A 17,041-nucleotide genomic window follows, 5' to 3' on the forward strand; every position below is an offset into this window, starting at 1 on the left:
TACTTTTTGAGCCATGATGCTAATGAAAGGCTACTTCACATAACAAATGAGACATTACAAAGAGTTGTTTAGTCTCAGTGGTTGTTTAGTGCAGACCACCTGAGGCCCTGAATGACAGACAGAGAGAGAGATTTGGTTTGGGTGATTGTTTTCTTATGCCAGTACAGTCCCCCGTGGCAGCAATCAACCGTGTCATATAAAGCAGTCTGATGGTTTGTCTCAGTATTTATTATCAATCTCACTTGTGTCTTATAGTAAGAAAAATTAGTAACATTTACTCAAGGGATGGCAGTATGGTCACTTAAACAACACATTAATATTGGTGCCTATCACAAAGCATGCTATAAGTAAAGTCACAATGCTCTACAGGTTAATACGGTTAAGGCTTTACAACACAGATGTTTATGAGTTGTTGTGTTTTCCAAAAAATTGTGATGCTATTAACATTGGTGAGAAGGTGAAACAATTGGTGAGGGGAACAAACTGAGCTTCCCAACTCAGACAGAAAGCCACAGTAACTGATTCATCAGCTACCCCAATTAATACACCCCCAAATGGGGAAAATAGTCCATCTTAAGTGGTGCTGTACTTAAGTTAATTTGTCAGATAAAATAAGATGAAAAACATCATGTATGAACCGGATGAGCTGACAAGCATCAAAGAATGTCTTTGTAGATAGTATAATTATTTAACTAGTTGTTGAGAACTATACCCTAATGGATAAAAAACTGATTTGTGGAGTTTTAAGCTCTGTAATAATAGCTCCCTCTTCCCCCCTCTCCCTCATTTGGTCTTATCTAGGCTGTAGTGGTTGGTAGTGAGACAGTGTTAGATCATGGAGGGAAATGGAGAACATGCATGCCATGTCGTCAAGTCAGATAAGAGACGACTCTGAGTGTGTGTCTATTTTTAAGTGCAAGTTTACGTGTGTGTTTGAAAGTGTGTATGCGTGTGTGTGTGTGTGTGTGTGTGTGTGTGTGTGTGTGTGTGTGTGTGTGTGCGTGTGTGTGTGTGTGTGTGTGTGTGTGTGTGTGTGTGTGTGTGTGTGTGTGCGTGTATGGCGTAGAAGAGTCTGGGTCTCTGATTGCCTTTGCCAGGCTTCCCACATTAAAGTGGCCTCTGCCCCAGGGAAGAGATTCCTGACTACATGGCAAAATGGAGAGGGGTGGGGAATACGGCAAAGCAAAGATATGAGCAAAGGGAGTAAAGTGGGAGAGTAGGGGCATTTAGGTGAAAAGGAGTTGCCAAAACAACTCCCAGCCTTCATCTGGCCTGCATCCAACTGTCCGACACACACTTGTTCACTCTCTCTCCCTCTCTCTTACTCTTACAAACACACAAATATGCACAGCTTCGCCCTTACCACATGTTCCTAAGTGCGGACCGCACAGGGGGGTAGCCCCCTAACCTCCCTGCCCCCATATCCCGTTCCTCTCTTCCCCCTCTCAGCTTTAATTGAGAAGACAAATGGATCTTTCAGAGCCCACTACCGCGCCACCATACATCAGTCATGACAATGTTAGCTTTATAACGGTGGGCTCGCCATGAGCCGAACCATATGTTCGGCCCGCGCCACACGCACGAGCAAACACCTCAATACCATGCTAATGGCGCCCCAGTAATTGCCTGTTGTTTTATTATTAAAGGTAATTTAGTCCCTAATGGAATTCATTCAGCATTGTGCATCAGCCCCACCCAGACAGCTCTGTGCAGAGACCTCTCTTCCTGTCCCAGACATCAAGAAAGCCTTTTATCTCTCATGAAATAAAATATTATTCTACATTATGAAACATGCTGCAGAGAGCTAGATACTATCCCTTTTTCATGTTAGCCTCTGCTCCACTAGTCACAGTAAGACAATGTATTTTCCCATCACTCTTTTGCTCCCTGGGGTTTTCTGTTCATACGCAAAGCTAAATTGGTACCCTCTTCTAAAAAAAATCTGTAGCAGCAGTTTGTCTCAAAAGAACAAGAACAATTACTTTTATTGCATCCAACAACTACAGCTGAGTTAAGATTTTGATAGCACACACATGCTATTAGACTCATGGAAGCTTTTGTTAGGCAATGCTAATGAAACAGTGATTGTTTCAGTAGAAAATGACTAATCCCCCCCCCCCCAACACAATATGTATTTAGGTTCTTTGGGTTCTAATATAGACATAAATACCATTGCCTCAGCTTTTCAGTGATAACAGTGAAAGAGTGGTGACAGAAACCATAAATGGGAAAGCATACTGACAACTAAAAACTTGCCAGAGGCGCACAAACTAAGCCACAAGTGTTTGTCCACAGACATGGATATGAACAATTTCTTCCTCTTTTTTCCTTGTATCCAAACTTTATACAGTAAATACTTTTGTCTCCAGCAAGGACAACCTGAGTCAGTTTAAGGTGGTGCCACACTATACTTGAAAGGTAAGTTCTTTACATTAAACATTTCCTCAGTGTATATCACTCCTGTAAAAACCAGCAAACACCTAGCATGACGAGGTACCTTTAGAGCACCACTGGATGTTAGGTTAAGATGTAGCAACAAGCTACAATGGCTGATGTTAACTACATCATGAGTTGCTTACCTGTCAAACAAGTAATCTTAACTTTGCATTTGTAAAAATGATGTGTGTAGCTCTCTACACTTTTCAATTGCTTTACTCAGTTGTATTGTTGTTGTTGTATTGTTTGTATTCAGTCAAGTTTGGAGGACCCAAACAAATTCAGGGCACAAGGTGGGAAATTTGGGGAGCCTCAGAATGTGAACATTCCCAGGATATATGCATTTAGAAAGCTAGAAACACACATCATTCGGGGTAAATAAAAGCCAGTGACACATTATTGATTGCACCTTAAAGCCTGAGGCTATCCAGGGGGTTTTAACAAATAGGATTTTGACCAGAGAAGTGAAAGAATTACATTAACATAAAAAGTACAAAACAGAACAACGCAACAAGCCAGCATGGAATTAGCTCATAATGGCAAAAATGACAGTTTGCTTCCACATGAAAAATTCTGCTAGCAGATGCACTTGTAGTTTTAATGACATAGTCTAATGGCAGCGTCCGGAGTCTGCAACAGATTAATGTGAGTGGGCAGAAACAGGCCACTGAGGCCTGATTTATTGAGGACTAGATACAGAGTTATGTGAATGTGATAGCTTAAAGTACAGCATAGTTAAAAAGGGATATGATGGACTGTGCGGCAGCAGTTCATCTTAAAGAAAAACAGATACTGCTCAGACATGTGAGAAAATGTCACATAGACATCTTACTAACTGAGAATCTGCCATAAGATTTACTAATGTGCCTTGACATACTAGAGACCTTCTCAACTTCTGTCAGTTTAAGGTCACTCATAACACATACACACACATACAAAGCTTGTTATGTCCTGCCGAGTGTTTATCAGTTCATCTTCTGTGTCTTTCCCCTTCCTCCTCTCTTTACTGTAATCTCCAGTGAGTTTTGTGTGGCTTTCAGCTTGATTACCACTTCTCATCATCCTTTGCTGTACCTTTTCTTTCACTTCTTAGCCATTTCTAAATCTCTATGTCATTCTCTCTGTTTCCCAACACAGGAAGCCAGCGTGGTACCCTGGGATCATCATTGCTCCTCTTCCTGGTCCTTGCTCCCATGGTTTTTCATGCCTGGCGTCCAGCATGCCTATCCTCTGACTGGACTTACTCTCATCTGGGGCCAAAAACACCAAAATAACAATCTTCCCTCCCCTCATCTGCTCATTCTTACACTCTGGTCTCTTTTCCACTGTCTTTGAGCTACCCACATGTGACACATGTCTCTGAGAGAGTGTTCTCGTGGGCTGTGTCGCAACAATCTCACACCGCATTTTATCACATCATTTTGACTATGTGAAGAGACGTAGCCCGTGGCGGCATGTTAGATTATTTCTGTTCTTATGATACTTAAGACTCTGTCCTCTCCCCCTCACTGCTTCTACTCTCTCTCTCTCTCTCTCTCTCTCGTTCCCAGCAGCATGTGAACATTAGCCAGGGTTTTTATCAGAGGGCTTCCAGCAGAGCTCCAGCAGGCCTTCCCAGGAGAGGAGGCTACAGGAAGTCGTAGGATGATAAAACTGGGCCATTACTGGGCCAGCGCAGGACCCCAGGGTTCATTACCCCCCCCCCACATCTCACTCTGTGTCTGCAGTAATACAACGTAATCCTAAACACGCCTCAAACTCATTATATTATCAACCTATGCTGGCCAGAGTTTTGGGCTTGAATCATCCTGACATTGTGCTTCAGATACTGGAGAAAAATGAGCCCAAACAGCCTGACACAAGCAGTCTTTTTTGCTCAATTTCATTCACTATTTGAATCACTAAAAATCTGAGATGAAGAAGATTCAGATGTCTGGTACCAGCTTAGATAAAAATAGCCAGAAGAAGGTACTTTTGCACAAATACATGTAAAAGATTAAAAGCCTCCAACGTGAGATTCATCAGACTCAAAGAACTTGGAGTAACAAGAACATGAAAACTTCCCAAACTATTACTCAGCACTCTGCCAGGCCCTGAGAGTGGGTGCAAGGAGGACATAAGAATAAAAACAGCTGCCTCTACAGTGACGTCACAGCCTTGAACGCCGCTGATGTAGCTCCCAAGAATAGTACACAAAAACATGGTGCTGCAGCTCTTGAATAGTAGCGTGGGGATGCGGCGAATTAATTGGCAGACATGGTCTTGTAGAGGTGATGACAGCTGATAGAGAGAACAGCTGGAAATGACAGCAACACCAGAGATCAGCAAAGAGAAGCACTCAGCACGGCAATGCTGACAGAGAGCAGCACAGAAACCACCGATGGAGGGAACACAGGGAGAGACAGATACAGAGAGGGAGAGGGAAGTATGTTACTGATTATCTCATGGTATGACCAGAAACTTGATTTTTTAATTTGGACAATTTGTCTGTCATATTAGTGGTTTTTACTTTACAGAAATGCTTGAATTTGTTTGCTTTAAGTGTTTTTGTTGAAGGAATAGTTCAACATTTTAGAAAATACATGTATTCACTTTCTTGCTGAGTGTTAGATGTGAAGGTCAACACCACTCTGGTATCTGTATGGTAAGTATGAGGCTACTGCAAGCTGCTGGTTAGCTTAGCAGAGCTGAAAATAATAGAGAGGCAACCACACTCTTCTACAAGCAGTGTTTTATGCTAAGCTGATTTAAGCTGGTGGTAGCTTCACATTTAGCATACAAGCATGAGAGTAGTTATCAATCTTTTCATCTGAATCTCAACAAGAATGTGAGTAAATGCACTTCCTGAAATGTTGAACTATTCCTTTGAATACGATACCATCTGAAGACAGTACTTTATGTGTTTTCAATACAATTAGTGGACCTGTTACTTCCAAACTGAAACAGGAACAAAAAGATTAAAAAAAAAATTTTTTGTATCACTCCAGCTTACCAGAAGCCCTGTCATTGCTTTATAGTAAGTAGGTCTATAAAATGTGTCTGCTTGTGTCTTACATTCCTTTGCCAATCCAGAGAGAGCAGCCAAATGACCCTGATGCTCTTGGGACCCCCTGTTCCCCTCCCCTCCTCATACCAGCAGATCAACCCAGCTAGTTTCCTTATCTGTTCACCACTCAATTTCCCTGTGCTGCTGAGGGCATTTGAAGCCTCAGACAAGTGGCCTGGAGGTTACAGTGGGCTGAACTGGGAGGAAGCACAGGCTGCTGATGGCCTTTTAACCCTCCACACACAGAGATAACGAATGAAGGAATGGGATGCAGTGGCTCAAAGGTTGAGTGAGTCAAATCTATGGTTAATTATGTAAAAGTGTTTCTATGTTTCTATAATATACAGAATCTCTATGATAATGAAGTTGCTGATTGCTTCATCTGCTGGTTCATTTTTCATGAAAAACCATCCATCAAAATCGAACCACACTGACATTTACTCTAAGTTGTTTTGCTGATTTTCATAGCCCCAAGTGCAGCTTTGTCACATGATATTTGATATCCCTGGGTTTGTGGTTTGGTTGAAGTTTTGAGAGATGTCTCACATATTTCACTGACTCCTCCTTCAGCCAGTTACATGATGGTGGGCTGCTTTCGAGTAGAGCCTGACTGACAAATAGTGTTTGACAAGTTTCTCAGGATGTGTATATTGAATTAAAGTTTCAAATGTCTTACTCAAATTTGTATCCTAGTTGGTAGTCAACATTTAATGATAAAGTAATGCTCTGCATCTTTCTGACAAGAAGAATTCAAGAAATGAAAAATAAACAGGTAAAGACAATTATGGAACTGTTACATTATCTAGACTATTAAACAGCAACATACAATAATACCTTCTTTAAGCTCTAACCTTAAATGTTTTTAATTTATATATAATTTTTATATACCGTCTTTATAGTGGTGAAGTGTGATGAAACACAATTGGCACAATTCCATTCCTGTGACCATTGTCTGCATCTACAAAATTTAGCTCATTGTTGCCAAGTTGTATCTGTCTCTTTGATAAAAATCAGTGTATTTATTTTCATTATTTTTATCTGATCTGTCAGTGGCATTGTTCTACTGGAGCGTTGGATACAAAAATTTACAAGGGGTATGTTCTAACATCATCATTCTGCCATCAATTTTTGATTTATAATCTATAATGACAACATGATGTAAGAGCATCAAAATTTTCACAGAGCAGGTCTGAACATATCACAGGTCACCCTCCTTAGGTATGTAGGATTTGAGACTTTGGTTACTTCTCTGTACATGTTTTCTCTCACACTGAACAGAGGACATTGCTCTACTTATGATAACATGTTCTGAGCCCTTGGTCTGCGTGTATCTGCCTTCCAAAGAGAGATGGAGAGAGTCAGAGATGGAAACAGAGGCAGGACTGAGCACCAAGAGAATGTGACTGTGGTGAATGGAGAGGGGAGTACAGCACGGAGAGCTACCATCTCTTGTCACGTCTTTCTGTCTCTGTGTCTGCAGGATGTTTCCCTCCTTTTAAGGCAGCAGTGATGCTCTGCTTTGTTCAGCAGTGAAGCTAAAGAGGACAGGCATTGTAGGGGCCACATCTTTCTTGGTGTTAACTGCGATTTCACAGGCACTTAATGAATAACTCAAATACAGAGAGAATTCAAAGTTAAGCTTGTTTATAATTCAAGTGTCATTCCCTCACTGCCATTTATTCAAAATTACCATGCTTGTGCACAAATACTCCTGTTCATCTTTTCATCTCACTGTTTGTCTGTACCTCTAACATAGGAGATCAGGTCTTACTTTACCACTCTGTCATGTTATCCACCATCCACAGATAGAGACTTATCTCTCTGTCAGCACCCGGCTGCTTCATATAAGCCATCACACTCTCTGTGACGGGGTCTCCTCACCTGTCCATCCATCACAGCCAAGATGCTCAGTGGCATCATGCATGTTATCAGTAATTAGAGGGGAGGTGTTGAGACTGAAACCAGCTGTGTGTGATTTGAACTCAGCAGTCAGTCAGCTGACACAGGTTTGACAGGGACTTGACGACAGTGAGTGAGTTAAAGCTCTTCAGCATGTCCGCAGGTCACACTATCCACTATTCACATGAGCACCCCTAAGATGATATTCTGCCTCTTCAAGTAATAATCACTGGAGCTGAAGTGATATGCACATGGGAAGTTCTTTATTTGAAGCATATGGTCAGCAGGAGCTGGAGGGATTTGATACTGTGCTCAAGGACACTACAGCAGGGCAGATTGTTTCTGACATGAGGGTTTGCACCAGAAGCCCTTTGGTTGAAGGGTGGTCTTTCCGCTCACTACACCACTCTGCCAGCCTGAATGCCATCAATAGAGAAAGATTTAAGAAATACTTTGTAGATTTGTGTATAAGTGCTTGCTTGCATGTGGGTCTCATGTGCATGTGTGCAAAACTCTCGACTGCAGCAATGTTCTCCCCTCTCTTTTTTCCTTCATGTGTGTTCCACGTGTTCCAGCCACATTTCTGCAAATATTTATACCGGGTGTAAAATGCTCTTGATCTCTCTCCCCTGTTTACTCGCCTGTTCTTTCTCTCAGCCGACTCTCACACTGACCTTTTTTCATCCTGACTGAGAGTGACAGGAGGGAGGGGACAGAGAGTCAGGGGGGCAGAAAAAGAGCAAGTGAGCATAGAGTAAGGTCAGGGGAAGAGAGGGAGCGAGGAGAAAGCCTTTGGTGGAGAGAGAGAGACGTAGTGAGGGAGAAGTAAGTGGGGAGAGAGCGCTCAGCGTGATGGATGACTTGTCATCTTATAGAAATCAAAAGCCCAATCCACCAAGCCTTCTTTTAGCAAAAGCACACAATGCAGTCGTGCAAGGAGGCTAATTGTGGAGTAATTTGACATCTGTTGACGTCTGCAAACGTGTTAGCTACTACTCAGAGAGAGAGAGAGAGAGAGAGAGAGAGAGAGAGAGAGAGAGAGAGAAGGGGAAAGGGAGAGGGTGTTGTTCTAATGATCCCTGCTTGATTTCTAAATGAGGCACATGTCGCTGACCAAGCAGGGTGTACACGCCTCTGAAATGAGAACAAAAACACAGATCCAGTTACAGGACAAAGTATCACATTTGTGGTCTTTTGTCATCAGCTCTGCTGCATTCTCAGCAGCTTGATCAATGGGGTTTGTGTAATGATATTTAGCCTGAAACATGAAGTAATGCGTTGCTGAAACTAATGAGCTTTGCAGCTGGGTGGCCTTGTGGACACCACACACACACTTAAAAACCTACAGCTTGCTCATCTTCCCAGCATCCATTTGTGTTTTGTCCAATGAAATGGTCAGCGGAGTAAAGCAGACTTTTAAGCATGATCTAAAATCCTAATCTATGGATAAAAATGACTTGTTCAGGATTACAAATGGACAACTATCAGCAGCTGAATGTCATGAAAGGCAGCACATCAATCATGTAATTCATGTATTTTGGAGATACCTGTCATCAGATATATGGGGCATTTTATTCAATAGCTGTTAAATCATTAAAATCTCAGTAACAGAGAAAACATTTCTGCTGTCAAGACAGCATTAGAAAAACTAATTTGTGGATTATTTTTCAACAATTGACATTTCATAGCTGCTAACAGGGTGCTAACATATCTCCAGCTGTGACGAGTCCCTCAACTCTACCTCCACATTCCTTCCAGTGTAAAAGGCTGCTGTTCTCTGCCTGTGGAAGGGAAACAGAGCTGGTAGCTGGATTCCTCTGCAGTGTGTTGGCAAAAGCTGTGGAAGAGGCCTTAGGATCATTAGTGAGGCTGGCATGAGAGGTTGAAGGAGATCTGCTAACACTCATTATTCAGCAAGAATGAAGACAGGTTTGCCTGACTCTAATCACAGCGGCAGTTTTATTCTCTTTTAAATGGCAGCTGTCAAAATAGGTCTTTTAACACAAAATAGCCAGGCAGCCCAGACACGTTCCAAGTCTCTGCCCATTAGTGAATTGCTGACCATGGCGTGCCGAAGACCTCTTTCGCTCTGTGCGTGACCTTGCAACAGATCTGCCAGACTGGCCTTGCTCTCCTCTGTGCAAAGTCGCAGAGAACACCTGAATTAAGCGAAGCAGAATAAAGGAGTTCAAGACAAACAGGAAAGAAAACATGAATGAGAATGATGTTGTAAGTAGACAAGGGCAAAATGGAAAATTGTCCGGTATAAATGAAGAATCTGAGGCACAGCTGAAGGATGAGGGAAAAAAAAAAAACAGAGGAAAGCTGTCTTCTCTACGCACCGGTACATGACATCACAGCACTCCAGCTTCCATTAGGGCCTAATAAATGAAGGGCTAACGAGGCAGAGTGGGTGGGAAATATGGGAGGAGGGGATAGAGGGGGGGTTGTCCTGCCACCCCAAGCCTCTGTCAGCCCCATCAGGAACACTTGAAGGAGGGGTGGGAGTGGAGAGAGGGTTGTAGCAAAGCAAGGGTGGAAGGAGGCTAAAAAAACCTCTCGGCCCATTAGAGAAATCAGGCTGGGACTCTAAAAACACCCTGAGAGCAGAGAGGCCGAGTGGCCCTGGTGTAAACATACAGTGGGTGGCAGCCCCCGAGCGCTCTGACAGCCAACGGCGGCCATGATGGATCTGTGGAGTTATCTCATTTTCCACTGTTTTAATTAGAGGCCAGGCTGTGAGCCTCGGCAGCTGGCTCTGCTGTACTGACTCCTGCGGCCTGACAGAGAAAAATGTCCACCAATACTGCTGCCAAGTTCAGCCTGACCAGAGAAAAAGACAAAAAAAAAAAAAAGCTTCTGGGATTCATACTGAGCAGGTTGCACTTCAATCAGAATTATTCTCTAATAATCTGAGTAAATTGCTTTCATGTTTATTTCTCTTTGACAATGTGTTTTTAATTTAAAAGAGAGATCTCAATTTAAATGAGAGAGTGCCATGTGCATAATTTGGTAGGAGAAAAAAATCACCTATATTTACGGCTAATTAGAGCCATGCATCTTAGATGACAATGATAGGATGAGTTTAGGTATCAGGTATCCGTCCACAAAATGGTCTGGAGTAGAACCCATGCTGCACCCTGTTATTAGGTGGCGCTCTCAACCCTGTAATCCAGCAGAGCACCACAGTGATGGGGTAAAGCAGGATGAGAGATAAAAGAAAAAAAAAAAAACCCTACCTCACACAGTTTCTGAGAGGCACATACCATGAAGTTTATATCTACATGTATGCAGTTACAAGTAGTCCATTGTAATGGGCACAATGCATGTTTGGTAAAACTGAACAGCTCTTTAAAATGAGGTTCTCATAAAAAAAGAGAAATATCAAAACATACTCCGGTATTGTCAAAATAATCCAGTGTAGCTAAACCCGACTTGTTTGTTCTGTAATTTCAGTGGATTCAGTTGGTGCAGTAATCTAGTAAGAAGTTCTGTCATTTTATGGATTTAATGTAAGGTTTGTTGAGATATAGAGAATTAAAGGCTTTTTTGGAGAGACAGTAGTAGTGGTCATTTTGGGCAAAACTCATTTTCTGTAATTTAAAATCAGTTAAAGCTGGTTCAAAAGAAAGAAAGAACCAAGATAATTAAAAATTATTTTAGTGTAAAAACAATACAAAATTCTTGACAAAAATATGTTATGATGTATTAGATGTTTTGAACTTAAGCCTTCTTCTGCACCTATGCACATTGATTCAGCAAAGATGTTTGAAAAAAGTTGTTGAGTTAAAGCAGGACGACAAGGACTTTTCACAGTAAAATACAGATGACAAGCCATTTTACATCCTCCTCTTCCTATTACATGTTGAAGAGCAGAGAAATGGAAAGAAAGCACAAACGTGAAAGCAGTTTTACTGAGTGCTGGAAAATAGGAAAATAAAATCATGACATTGTTGTTTACACTGGACCCCCTCAACTGAAGGTCTGTGTGTGTTCCACTGTTTTCACTGTTTAGGCTGCGTGTTATTGTGAGCAGGCCTCAAAGGAAATTTTGAAATTCACCACCATCAGAGGCCAATTTAGAGTTACTTTGCTTTCAAGTATTCCTACGCTCACAGACAAATTCACACAAAAATTTGCTTTTGTCTTATTAAAAAGAAGGTTTTTAAATCTATAAATTTATTATTATTATGTTATTATTATAGGAGAATTTATGAAATTCATGAATATGCAAAAAAATAAACAGTAAAAATCCAGTAATTTTGGCCTATTCCAAATTTAATATCAGTGTAATATCTGTTTCTGTTTCAATGTTATTTAAATCTACAGTACAATATATGTGTTGATGATCATTTGATAATGTGCCAGACATGCACACACACACACACACACAACACAAGTACCATAATATTAACACGGACACAGCTGCACAGACACATGTTTGCAAGTAAACATTCATGCAGGTACGTAAAATACATGCATCCAGGTGCACACACATATGCTTTATGACCTCAGCGAGTGTATAGACGATTTTCTCAGGCTCTACCATGTGCTGAACTTCCTCTTAACACTGTTCAGGAACCTGCCTCCAGCTCACAATAGAATAATCAGCCTAGTTTTCACACATGGTCAGTATCTCACTCCTACCTTATCTCTAACTTTTCCCGTTCACTCTCTCATTGTGTCTCTCACCATGCTGCTGCTGCTGCTGCTGCTCCCTCAGCCTCTCCTTCCTTATTTCCCCGGCATTTCTCTGCCTCTCTTCTCCTCTCTGCCTGTTTAGAATGAACAGCGGCCTCCATTGTAGAATGGCAGGGTGTTATGACAGCAGGCTACTGTTAACTGTGTTTGGTTTGGGAGGACAGGGGAACACACACATACAGACGCCCTGCAATGCACACACATACACTGGGACATTGACATCTTCATCTTCAGAACTGCCATTGTACATGAGCATGCTCAAACATACACACACACACACATACGCAATCACACACTTGTGCATATCTGGCATCAGTTTCTCCAGATGGAGCTCATCCTCTCCCTGCCTGAAGCCATATTTTGACTGTTTACTCAGAATTTCTCTATATCTGGCCATTGTTAAGCCTGCTTGGCTCTGCAAATACATTCAGAAACATGTTTGAAGTGGGAGTATAGTATGTGCTACATGTGCCAGTTTAGAAGCACTACAGTATGTGTGTGTGTGGGCGTGCTTTGGGGTTTTCAATAAGAGCTGGGTCATGAGCGCGCAAGTGTTTGGTGTGCAAACAGATCAGTGAGGCCACTAACTCCTGAACTGTTTGACCTGCACAGGTGGGTGTCGTTTTGTGAAGCGAGTCCCGCGTCCTCGAGACATTTGTTTGTACACATGATGAGTTAGTGTTAGCTGCAGCAGGATGTTTGGGACCTGAACATGTGTGAGAGTGCACATCAGCGTGTGGGCGGGTGGGTGGATGGTTTATGTGTGTGTGTGTGTGTTTGCACCTAGACGTTACCATGAGAGCTCGCAATGCCCTTAAAAGTCGTGTTATCCCTCTGAATTAAAGGCTTTCATTGAGAAGCTTGAAATCTGTCATTGTGTTAAATTATATACCTCCTATAGTCATGTAATATACAGTATACCATAGCTGCAGCAGAGAGCGGAAAATAAACACATTTGAATCTTAGAAAATAGTGGAAAAATGAAATGGTCGACAGAGCGGAGCCTCATTGCGCTATTGTCTTCCTCTTCTCCACATTCACTTTTTCCACATTTAGCATTGGCTGCTTTGATGCATGCTGGAGGAATGCAGGGTGAGTAATCACAGGGGGGAGAAGGAGGAGGGAGGAGAGAGGTGGATTACACTGATGAACTGAAGAGGTGATGGAGACAATTAGAGAGGCCACAGGGTGAGAAAAGATGGACGTTTAAGAAGAAAGAAAGGGAGGACAGAGAGGGAGAGCAGGAAAGAGAAGTAGAAAGAGAGTGAGAGGGGGCCTCCCTGGTCGTCGTTACGCCGTGTGCGATCATTTGGGTTGATTTGGATTAATGCTTTAATTGGGAAACACATACAGACCGTTAACATCTGTATCCCATAGCAGTGGAGCAGCCGCCAAGACAAACCAGTGCTGCGTCACACTGACAGATTCCCCCCAGTAACAAGAGCGCTCAAGCAAAGGCTCTGTGTGAGAGGCACAGGGGTTTAATGGCAAAATAGCCCGGGCTTAAGACAGGGGAGCTCTAGGTCATTAAACTGGCACTGCCAACTCAGAGCGTAGCTCACACACACACACTCAGACACACACAAAAGCATCTCTGTAGACGAGCAGAGGGCTGGAGAATTAAAGAATGACATCTGGTTTCACAGTATTACCACACTGCCCATCTTGCCCAGTGCATACAAAAGAAAATAACTCCCCACCATTTACAGTTCCCCTAAATATTGTTAGCTTGTTGAAGAGATTACACTTCAGTGTTTTTGTTTTACAGTCCCTAAAAGTAGCAGCGTCAGCAGGGAGGTTTGAGGAATCAAAAGTCAAACTAACACAGTCAGGGTTCACATATCTCATGAAAAACCAGCTGCGAGTCTTAATGATAGTTTGATGCTGAGGAAAAATGCTTCAACGCCAAGTCTAGATTGAAGGTGAATATTTCTGTCCACAGTATTTAATCTAAGCACTGTCAGGAAAAGTGGAAGTAGACACTAGAAAAAAAAGCAACTCGTTGCGTTCTTGCTCATAGTGAGAGAGAATCACCAAAAAAAAAACAAAGAAAAAAAATCATCAGATAAGTGATGATAATTGTCAGTATGCATGTGGTTTGTTGGTTAGTGTGGTGCTTCATTTTACACACTTTGCTTGTATCCCTGGTCCCTGCAGCCTCACAAGGCCTGTTCCAAAACACATCCATCTGAACTGTAACTCTAAATAGTCATGTGCATTTTAGACATAAATCACAAATCACAAATTTGCATTAAAGGCTGCACAGCATATGACACCCTCTATCCTTAGACCACTGGTTTGGTAAAGGACCATTACCTGACAGCTCTGTCCTTGTCTTCCTAAATTAAACATCTACACATTTATCTTCTGTCAGTCCAAGGCTATGTGTTATGACAGAGGAGTAACACTGTAAAGTACATGAGGGTGAAATTCAGGAGCACACACATTCTTACAGACAATTGTGAGAAAGTGTTTTCATCGCGACACACCGTCATTCATATAGCCGGGCTGCCTCAGAACAATGTAAGGCAACACACCCTGTCTGTGTGATTCAGTGACCTGTGGGTCCCCTGTGCCCCAGAGTGCCTTTCTAACCCAGACTGAATCCTTATTACACCACTCCAGTGCTGACCCCCATTCATTTGGACCCGACCCTTCTTATCAGGCCTGCCAGTTTTGGCTGTTGCACACAGATGTGTGTACCCAGCCCCTCCTCCCCACCTCCACTCCACTCTCCCTCAACCGTACACATCAAAATCTCTCTAGTTTCCTTCTCATGCATTTACACACATCTGAAACCACATGCTGTGGGAAACCATGCTGAGTCTATGCTCATGGATGGTGGGGAGAGCAAAGTGGAGTGTCAAGGCCTCAGATTCTGCGTGTGAGGCCAAGAAATCAGACCTTGCGGAGGGTGATTAATACAGCAGAAAGCCCAGGCTTAGTGAAAGGCCACAGCATCCAGAGAGCATTCCCGCCAGGCTTGGAGTGGCGGTGCTCAAACACACACTCATACAACAACTGCCAAGACGGCTTTCGTGACTGCTTCCTCTGGTCCCTGTACGGTTTCATATTCACCACACTGCGTTTGATCATGCAAGCCTGCAACATACTCACATCACCATACCTAATTAGCAACGAATGGTGAGGCGAGACACTTACACGCACGCAAACACACAATGGCGAGTACAGTACATACACCCCTGGCACGAATAAACACACACTCTCCTGAGCAATATGACCCCTTACTCATGTATGGATTAACAGTGCTGCCTGTCAGATACACACAGTTGCTCTTTGGCCGGGAACCACACACAGTGACCGGCTCAGCAGTAGCTTGCAGACCCCCCCCCAGCACAGTCAAAATTATTACCGAAAGTAAAATATGAATGGAAATGAAAATGAAAACAAACACACTGCTTAAACAACTCCTTTATTCACTGTATAGGAGCACTGACAGAGTGGGGGAGGAAGATGTTTACAACACAGATAACAATCAGTGAATCTCCAAGCTCTTATTCCATTTCAGGAAACCTGTTGCACCTAATGATCAGTTTCTATAAAAACAGCGATCTGACTGGAGAAGAGAAAAAATCCCCAGGGTGAGAAGGAGAGAGGGAGTGCTCTGATATCTTCCTGACACTTTAATGACCACTTGTCCACACTGCAGCATGTTGACAAGTTTCACCTCAACAGCCCATGCCTCGCTCTGTCTCTGGGCCTAAGGGCTTTGGGGGTTTTGGCAAACCTCATCTAGCAAGTGTGAAAATATTACGTGCCATCGCGAGCCAGCACAGAAAATAGACAGATTTGGCATCATTAAGTATGGTAAGTAGAAAATGCCTCCATCCCCAACCCTGACACAGTCAGAAACTCATATCATTCACTTATGCTATGTATATAGCTGTTTAGCTCAGAGCCAAGGGCATGCCTACTGCTCCACATGCAGCAGGTGATGTTGTCTGATTAGCTCTATCATTAAGGGTTCTGTAGTTCTGTAGCATCTATAGAGTTCTTGCTGACCTGGTCAGTCTGTTTACCAGGCCTCACCATGTTCTTGCTGGGGGGACAGGAGTCGCATTCTGACCATGGTGATGACATTACCGTGCAAACAATAGACAGGTAGCTGTAACTTAGCTACACTGCAGGGATCTGGCATTTAAGTAATTATCAGACAAAAAGTGTGTCGATTTATCACCAGATCAGCCCCAGGAGTTTGCATGAATTAGCATACGTTATCCACTCAACACAGTGGTTTGGTACAGATCTGTCAGCATTAGTGGACAAACTAGAAAGTATTAGCCAGCCAAAACCACAGCATTACAATAAATCTAGAACTTTGTAGTGATTTTAGTTCATCTGAAGAGAACTAGCTCTGGGTCAGTTCTGATCCCAAAAGTCGAACGACAGCCCGTCCATAAATCAAATCGTCGTTTCCAACGACGTCGTTCTAAGTCACATTTGGCCAAACAAACGTCATGAGATAAAGTTTTCTGTTTTTTGTTATTGCATGGAGTTTGTGTTGGAGTGTTTCTTGTACTAGGGGCTGGTTCATTCTGAAGCTAACGATAGTACATTGCCAGTACAGAGGAGAGACATTTATTGTCTCATTTGGAGTGAGCATCCTGAAAACTTGACCCGAGTCCTTGACATAGAAATCAGTCTACAGGGTGTTACAGGCAATGGAGAAAGTTGAGGAATTAATCATGTTTTATGTCACCCTAATATTTTCACACATTGGCAATAAAGAAGCAGTTATTACATATAAATTGCTTAAAATTATCCCATGCAGTGCCTTTAACTCACTGATCCCTGTCCCACTGATGGATTAACATGTTTAAAATGTAGGAGGATATCTCTGTTTTTAAGCCTCTGTGAGTCTGTCCAGCTATGGTGACCCCCTCATCATTCATCGACAGAAAAACAAAAAGATCAGGCAGGCCTCAGAGAGGATAAACA

This window comes from Lates calcarifer, linkage group LG2, assembly GCF_001640805.2.
Source record: "Lates calcarifer isolate ASB-BC8 linkage group LG2, TLL_Latcal_v3, whole genome shotgun sequence".
NCBI lineage: Eukaryota > Metazoa > Chordata > Actinopteri > Centropomidae > Lates > Lates calcarifer.